Raw genomic sequence first — 6,919 nt, forward strand, 5'->3', positions numbered from 1 at the left:
TGTACCAAGTAGTTCTTGTTTGTTCATTCTCAATGCTGTGTGGTATTCTGTTGTGTAAATGTAGCCCAATACTATTCATCCATGTTCACAGGCATATGGGTAGTCCATATCCAGTCCAGGCCTAGTTTGAATAATGCTGTTATGAATGCTGTTGTATATGTATTTTGGTGCATAAATTTAAGCATTTTTATTGGGTAATATCCAGGGATTGTTGTATCATAGGATGTGTATATGTTTAGCTTTAGTATTTGTAGACAAATAGTTTTCCTAAAAGATGTTTTTGATGGACTTACTTTTTCTAAAGTTCTGTCTTAGTTTCTAACTACACAGCATGATATTCTAGAGTAGTATAAATCATAACTGAAGATGTGGGGCTATCATTCCTCAAGTCTGGGACTGAGCCTTTGTGGGGGCAGGGAATGCTCTTACTCAGCATCCTCCTACCCTGTTCACACACTTGAACAATGGTCAAGTAAGCGCTAGGTCATGACAGATTCAGGACTGTCCTTTCCAGGCAGCTCCTTTTACAATGGTCTCTGTCGCATAAGATCAGAGACCCTTAGAATACCTTTTCTAAGGTAATACACTGGTACATCAGTGAGGAGACTCACCTATGAGGAGAAGATCAAGTGTGCTGGAGGGGCAGAGAGGACTCTGGGGAGGAAGGGAAACTTGGGCTGAACTTTGAAGGATGGATACATTGGAACCAGAGAGAGCAAGAAAAACCCTGTGTCTGTGTGCACATAAAAAGATAAGTTGAGATAGAGGAGTGTGCTGCAGGTTGTTTACACAGAAGGGGGCCAAAACACCAAGAGGTGAGCCACTTGCTTTGAGGCTATGGACTGTGTGGATCTGAGGGGAGTGGTGTGGAATGGCCACTCAGAAGCAAGTGTAGGATCAGTTGGAAGAAAAACTGCCTCTGTCTGACCAGGTAATGTAGCACTAAGTCTTGGACGCTTTTAAGATGTAAATGCTCCGGAAAAAATAAGAGGAACTAATTTAGATCTGTTTTAAAACTGATTCTTATTCAAATGTGTTTTGAAATGTTCAGAAAGGAGACAAATCAAAGGGGTTGGTCCATTAAAAGTGTGGACGGTGGTGGAGAAACATGGGCAGGGACTGACCCTGGGTGGGTGCTGTAAGACCAGAAGCAGGCTTGAGGGAACAGAGTGACCCCACTTGGGTTCTAGATGAGGGCCTCACCCCCATAGGGCTAAACAGGCTGAGGGCCCATTGAACTTCCTCAGATGTCTCACGTGTACACAGAGATGCTGAATGGGGTGACCACCAAATTCCGTCTAGCCTGATATTTGGTTCACATGCAATGAGTGACATCATTCCACACAGGCTAAGTCAATATTCCTAAGCCCAAGGAAAGCTATCTCCCCAAAGGTGTCTGTACTTCTACGAGGCCACACATTTGTGGCTGTGCAGTGTCCCATGGAATTAGATGGAAGATGGGGCAGTTGGGAGTGGTAGAGAGCTCCAAAAAAGTTTAACATCTCCAAATAGGCATACAGTCGGCCCATAGGAACCTTCAGCAACACTAGCTAAGCAAGAGGCTTTCTGCCTCTCCTCCTCCCAATCTACTCCCAAGGTGTTTGTTCCCTTTGGAGACTCCTTTCTCCTTGAAGGCTGACCTTAATTTTACTTTGTTCCCCAGGGTACTTTGCCTTAGAATCTGCATAATTCCTCTGGAAAGTAACCCCAAAGCCAGCATGGATTAGATGGGAGAGCTGTTAATGAAGCCTCCGAAAGCAAACCTCAACCTAAATTAGTCCTTAGGGATGTGATCAGAACAACAGAAGAGCAGCCAAATGATTGACGGCTCAGAAAAAAAAATTCACATTTTATATCTCATTTAAGCTTCACATCAGGAGGGGCAGGGAGGGCAGGTTTTTATCATTCTTTACGTTTTGCAAATGAAGAACCATCCATTTGTTCATTTAGTCAGCCTGTCAGCAAGCATTTATCAAACATCTGTTTATTCGTGATATATTGCCTGGCTTTGTTGAATCCAGAAAAAGATATATACCATTCTTATCTTCAATAGCTCATAGTTGGGCCACATTCCTCATTGTTTCCTCAAAGACAAATGTCTCCTCCAATAAATAAAGGAATGCTTGGGGTCTCCTTTTAAAAACTATATCTAAATTAGACATATCTAAATAGTAAAAAATTTCATGATCCTTTCAAACCATTAATTTTGCTGTTGGGGAGGAAAACTTTCCTCTACCCTCCCAGGTTCTTTTGCCTGGTCTAAGAATTAAATTGACATGAAACAGATTAACAAGAGAAAATCAAATTTAATTATGTAAGAGGTGTCCAAAAGAATATGGCAATCAGGCAATTGAGGCTTATATGCCATTCAAAGCTAATGAAAAGGAGGTAGGGTTGAGGACTTGAAAGGGAGACAATCCACAGGAAGATGAAAACGAGTAAATGTTTGGTAAACAAATGTTTGCTGAGCCTATAGCAACAATGGGAGACAGAGAGGAATTTTAACCAACAGACTTTTCTAGGTCCTACCCTGTCTACCACACCTAATTCGTACTGTACTGTAGTTATCTACGGTAATAGCTCCTTTTCTGAAATAAGTCCTCTATCTAAACTCTCTTATTTAGGCAGTCAGGAGAGAGGCAAAAAAAAGAAACACTTCTTGAGTCCTCCGTTTCTTAAAAACAATCAGCCTAAAATAGTTCCCATGCCAAAGAGACAGTTTGGGGTGGCAAATTTTGCTCCCCTACACTGCAAAATAATTTTCTCTTTTACAAACAGGTCATGATCTGTTCATAGAGATGTGGATTTTCCTATTCATAATCAGTACCCGCAAAACCACGTGAAACCTGCCCAGGAATGTCTGATGTCATCACATCTAAAAAAATTAATTAGAGACAAGACTTTAGCACAGAGAAATGGCAGGCCACATCTTCAAGTCTTTTTGAGACACAAATGTAACTGTAAATGCTAAGAGTCTATAAAAAAGTAATGAATCAATTAGAGATAAAATTCTGTTGCATTAAGATAAATTCTTCATGATGGACCCAGTTAATCACATTTTATTCTCTGAATTCCTACTTGGAGCCTACCCCTGTGCAATAACAGTCTATGTGAATTACACAGTGCTTTAAGCAAACTTCTCTACAAAGGGCCAGCCAGTAAATATTTTAGGCTTGTTGAATATATGATCTCTGTTGCAACTACTCAACTCTGCTGTTGTAAAGTATGTTGCAGAAATAGCCACAGACTATTACCTTGTACAAAAACAGCTAAGTGTAGCTGTGTTTCAGTAAAATTTATTTACAAAAACCAGTGGTGGGCCAGATTTGGCCCATGAGCCACAGTTTGCCAACTCCCGCTTTAAAGTTTTTTTCAAACTACTTTACACAGTTCTCTCTTTTGAGTTCTGAGAGGGGACATAGTATATGTGAGCTCCATTTTACAGGTAAGGAAACCAACTCAGAAAAGATAAGGGGTCTGCCCACGGTCACACAGGTAAGAAGGGACAAACCCAGCCACGTTCTGGGTGTTCTAATTCCACGTCTAGTGCTCCATGACCACTGTACCTCGCCAGTGACACAAAAGAAGTATAGTCCCTGCCCAAGATAAATCAGGCAGGGCCGACACGTAGTCTTGTTCTTTTGTTCCAGCTGCTGAGAGCCTGGGATTGATCATGTTTCCAATCCGATGCTTTTTATCATGCAGACAGACCATGGTGCGAGAAGCCTAGGTTTCTTTTCCAATTTTACCTCTGACAGCTTGGTGGGTTGTGGCAGGATGCCAGAGTTCTCTGGCAATCAATCATCCCCTAAGAGGATTCTTTAGGTCCGTAGCACCTGTGAATGAGAATGTGGTTCTTACTTCTTTTGTTTCTTTTCCAGAGCCCCGTCTCTACCCTTATGTGAGTTAAGGGCTAAGTGTATGTGCCTAGAGTAAGTACAGTGTTTGGCACAGTGTAGGTGCTCAGTAAACATCTGAATTCACTGAACATCAGGGCAGGGACTCAAGGCATGGAACACTCAGGTGTCTCACCTAGCCATGCCCCTCAGTGTTCACCAGCCAGTTAGCACCCAAAGGCCTCATCTGGATTAGGAGCACGAGGGACACCCCATCATAAATGTCCCTCTTGCCCCGAACGTCTATCGCGAAGTCAAGGACAGCCAATGTTTACAAGTGAAGGTGGAGGCTCTGAGTACTTATTTGCTGAGTATGAGTGAACCCTGACATGAAGAACGTGACAGAGGAGTCTAGCACCCTCTGGGGAGGCAAGGAAAGGACGTTCAGGCATGGGGGGGGGGTGTCTCTAGGCTGCGCACTTGCATATCAGGTGCCCCGGTCACCTTTTCCACATTCATTTGCATAGTCTTATGCTAATGGCCTGCTGCAGCACTGTCTACTTACAATAGTTAAAATTAATTTCCACATACAACCAAGATGCATCTGGCCCTTTGCAGATAGCTATGGCAATCTGAGAACAAGCTGATTTCACCCACAGCTTGTAACATACAGAGGACATATAAGAATCACCAACTGCCCACATCTGGGTGTAGACTCTCCTTCAAGTGCCTTAGGAATACTTATTTAAAGGCAAGATATTTGTGTGTGTGGCTTCATTCTGAAGTTTGGAGGGTGAGAGGATCTTGTGTTGGGCACTTTATCCTCTGAGCCCCACAAGGCACCAGGACTCGTTATGTGATGGGATGTTTTCGGGCATGGGGAGAGATCTGAGTGCGACCCAGCCCTTGGAAGGAGGGCACGAGCCTGGGTCAGCTTCTGAAGCTGAGGGACCTGTTATTATTTGTCATGTCACAAGCTGTGAAGGATTGCCACTCAGGCTTGAAGGGACAAAAACAGCAAGATTTAGCCTCTCTGTGGCTCTGTGTTTGCTTATAAGTGTAAATGTGGTGCAGGAAGCTTCGCCTGATTGTCCATATCAGTAAGCAACTCGCGGAGAAAACACAAGGCCCCAGTAACAGTGTTTGGATCCCTGTAACCCCGGTTGGGACGGGGCTGGGTCTTCCCCCAGGAAGCATACCTGCAACATAGAAGAACAACCGGGAGTCAGACTAACCTCAGAGAGAGGTAAGGGTGTGAGACAAATGGCATTCCGCTGGCGTTAATCCTGTGGGGGATGAAAACGGGTGTTAGACAGGTGAGGTTTCAGTGTGTGAATCACTCAGAGCAGAGCCCGCAGGGGAATCCAAGGACAAGGCCGTTTCGTGAACTGGTCCCTCACGGCGCTTGATGAGCTAAATACAAAACCAAAGGTAAGTGTTCAGGAACTTTTATAGCAATGGACCAAATAATTGTGTTTCTGTTGAATCTGAAAAGAATTTTTAAAGGAAGCCTTGTATTTTGTGTATCTGTTTTTTAATTTCATTTTTCTGATAATTTTTATTCATTAATTTGTGTGACAAGTTGAAGATAAAAGAATATAGGTACTTCGCTAGTGATAATTTGAGAAGCACCAGTTAGAAGCACCAGTGTCCTAGGTGGTAGGCAGTGGGTCAGTAGACAGGCAAGGTGAGGGGAACTCAGTGAAGACCAGAAAGTCAAGGAAGGCTTCCTGGTGGAGGAGATAAAGTTGGACTTTGGAGGATGGGTAAGACCTTGACAAATGATGAGGACCCGCAGATCATCCTACCGCTGTGAGGGAGTACTTGTACTTGGCATAGACTTGATGGCAGACTGCTTTGAGTGCATGTACAATCTGTCCCAAGCACTGTACTGGCGCAAATGAGAGCTGTTCGCATTGAGGGCTGAGAACTGTTATGGGGATCAGGGCCCTGGGTTCTGGATAGGGCTCTGGTGAAATTTTCCCATGCAACCCTGGGAAGATCATTTGATCCCCACTAGGCTGGAAGAGCCATAAAGGCAGGGACTGCCTCTGGGGAATGATGCCTACCTAGCTCAAGCCCACCAGATGACAAATTCCCAGTAAAATTTTTGATGAGCCAATGGATGAATGGGTTTTGGTTTTAATACTTAAAAAATGAGTGGGGCTAGATAAGACTGGTGGGTTTCAAACCATAAAATGAGAAACCTTGTAAAGATGCACTGTGGTCCAACCTGCCTCTACCCTTGAGTTTCTATAGGATTTCATTTGAAGAAGGAACCCCACAGCTAAAATAATTTTGGGGAAATACTAGATTTGATGATTTCGAAAGCCTATTCTAGCTTCTGACATTTTCAGATTCTAAGTAGACAAGAATGCAAATAATAGAGGCCATAAAAACATTGACTTATGGAATCACCACTGCACAAAAATAGATGTAGGAGATGTAAGGAAGCACTAGAATATTGGGGTTGGTGGGGTCCCATTGGCTTGCAGAGCTCTTAACATGAAGCTTGTTGATGAGCTTCAGAAGGAGGATCCATTGATCTCCTAAAAATGTATGTAAAATTTTGCATGTCATTGACTGTCACTTAGGAGTGCTGTGGTTGCCTGTAACAGACACAACAATGGTTGACATAGAGAACCCTGCAGAGTCTGGCCACCACTGTGGCTTAAATAAGCAAATGGCTTATCTTTCTCATGTAATAAGTCTAGAGGCAAGCCACCAAGGCTGTACGTTTGTTCAGGGAAATCATCAAGATCCAGACTCCTGGCATGTGGCTTTCTCCTAGTGATCCCAACACAGCTACTCTATCTCCAGGTGTTACATCTGCTTTCTAGGAAGGGGAAAGGGCAGAGGTCAAAAGTGGTGCCAACTGGGAAAGCTGGTAAAGTTACAGCTTTTCCAAAAGCCCCACCTGATAGATTACCACGTTGATCTAATTGGCCGGCACTGTATTGGTGGCCAACTTGTCCTACAAGGAGGTCTTGGAAATCAAGTTTTATAATTGAGTGACCCAAACTGGGATCCTATTAATAAGGCAAAGGAGTGAATGGGTAGGTAGAGACAACTGTCAGTATTTG

This window comes from Panthera pardus, unplaced genomic scaffold, assembly GCF_024362965.1.
Source record: "Panthera pardus isolate Hobbes unplaced genomic scaffold, ASM2436296v1 HiC_scaffold_26, whole genome shotgun sequence".
Classification (NCBI taxonomy): domain Eukaryota; kingdom Metazoa; phylum Chordata; class Mammalia; order Carnivora; family Felidae; genus Panthera; species Panthera pardus.